General features: G+C 60.1%; 1 non-coding gene across 1 annotated transcript; it reads left to right on the forward strand.

The window, feature by feature from the left end:
• The first annotated feature begins 723 nt into the window (after positions 1-723).
• Positions 724-878, forward strand: LOC139112957 (5.8S ribosomal RNA). The gene has a single exon (XR_011547552.1). It is a non-coding gene; the product is annotated as a 5.8S ribosomal RNA (ribosomal RNA).
• Positions 879-1,863: the final 985 nt, after the last annotated feature.

Here is a 1,863-nt window from a genome sequence, read left to right on the forward strand (position 1 = left end):
GATTCGAGAGTTGTACGCATTGCCGTATTACGCTCTTTGCATTCTCTCTCTCTCTCGTTTCCTGCGGAGATTCTCCGACTCTCTGTCTCTCGCGCGCTTCGAACGACCCGTTGCGCGGACCACCGCGCTCAGCGCGCCCCTTAGCCGGGGCTAGCGCGGCCGGTTGGTCTCGTTGTGCGAATCCAGGAGGAGCGCGAAGGTGCATCTATATGCGCGCCCGCTCGCGGATCAGGATCGGTGAGAAGGAGACTACGGAGGCGCGCTCGCGCGCTGCCTCTATCTCCGCGATTCGGACGCGTTGCGGTGCGCGCGAATGCGCCGCGTACCGGTGGTAACCTATGCTGCCGCGTCGTCGTGCGCGCCGGGCGAGGAGTGGAGAGTGCGACGATTCTCGCCGCTGCTCTTCCTCCGGTCCCGCGCGCGCGCGCGATCGCGCGCGCTGAAGGGTTCGTCGAATATGCTAGTCATTTTCGACCCCGATGGTTTTTCAAAGAGTTCCGCCCCGGCTCTCGCTTCGCGAGAGACGCAACCTCTTGGTTTTCGCACCGCGCCGACAACCGACGTCTCCCTCTCTCTCCATTATTGTGCCGTAGCCCCCGTAACAGGGGCGGCGGTCCGCGCGTGCTCGGACGCGCGGCCAGGCTGATCGAAGGGCCAAAACGAAGAAGACGCACATTGTTGTCTATTCCTTGATAGAGCGTACTTGGTGCGCGAAGGAACGATTACCCTGAACGGTGGATCACTTGGCTCGTGGGTCGATGAAGAACGCAGCTAATTGCGCGTCAACTTGTGAACTGCAGGACACATGAACATCGACATTTCGAACGCACATTGCGGTCCACGGATACAATTCCCGGACCACGCCTGGCTGAGGGTCGTTTTATCGAAGACAAACTGCTTGCGCGCGCCGTTTCGACGGCCGCGTACGAGCGATTCGTTGGACGTTCGCCCGATCGCGGCGGCCGGCGAGAGAGTTATACCCGCATCCACGAGAAAGAGAAGAGAAGCGAGGAGTCGTCGATGACGCCTTCCCCGGGGTATCAGGCACACTACGCACGCTATCCACGCGGCGAGTTGCTGGATTCCATCAGGGTTTTACGAAGGCTCTCGCGCTCTCTGCGCGCGCTCTCTATACTCGCGGAACGGCGGCGTACTCTCGCGCCCCGTTGGGCGTCGTCCGAAATAACGAGGTTTGAGGGTCGAACGAATGAACGACGACCGACCGAAAGATGCGATCGAGAATCGCAGAGAGACGCACGCACGCACACACGCAGGGAAGGACGTGCGCGGTGGTGATAAACGTGGCGAGCTCTTGCAAGGAGTTTATACGTTATACGTATATACGCGCCGAACGAAAAAGAGTAGATCTGCCTCTCGCGCGCCGCCGCCCGGAGTGAAACAAGCCGACAATTCGTTCGCGCTTGTACTCCCGGAAGGTGGCCTGTGTGCCGCTTGCGGCGCGCGCGGGATCCAAGGCTGATCCACGGAGAAGTAGTTCATAAGGAGCGCGGAGAACCGAGTTTGAGTTTTCCTCTCCTTCTTCGAATGAAGATCGGAGAGGAGAATAGAGGCCGCGAGATAATCGCGCGCCTCCTCGTTCTCCTTCTGCACAGAGCGCATATCGTCGCTTTACCGCCGCCAACGCAAAGGAAACTCGAGAGGAGGAATTTTAGAGATATATACGACGAAGCAAAGATACGAGAGAACCTGACCGTATTATAAGAGAGAGAGAGTGGTCGTCGCCGCTGCAGCTGCTGCCGGCCGCCGCCGCAGTCGCGTTGCCGACGCCACCACGACGCGCAAACCGGCCTCCGACGTTCGCGTCGGGCTGGCTGGCCAGTTGTCGTCGTGGTCGGTTGGTTG

Source organism: Cardiocondyla obscurior, unplaced genomic scaffold (genome assembly GCF_019399895.1).
Source record: "Cardiocondyla obscurior isolate alpha-2009 unplaced genomic scaffold, Cobs3.1 scaffold74_0_86167, whole genome shotgun sequence".
Taxonomy (NCBI): Eukaryota; Metazoa; Arthropoda; class Insecta; order Hymenoptera; family Formicidae; genus Cardiocondyla; species Cardiocondyla obscurior.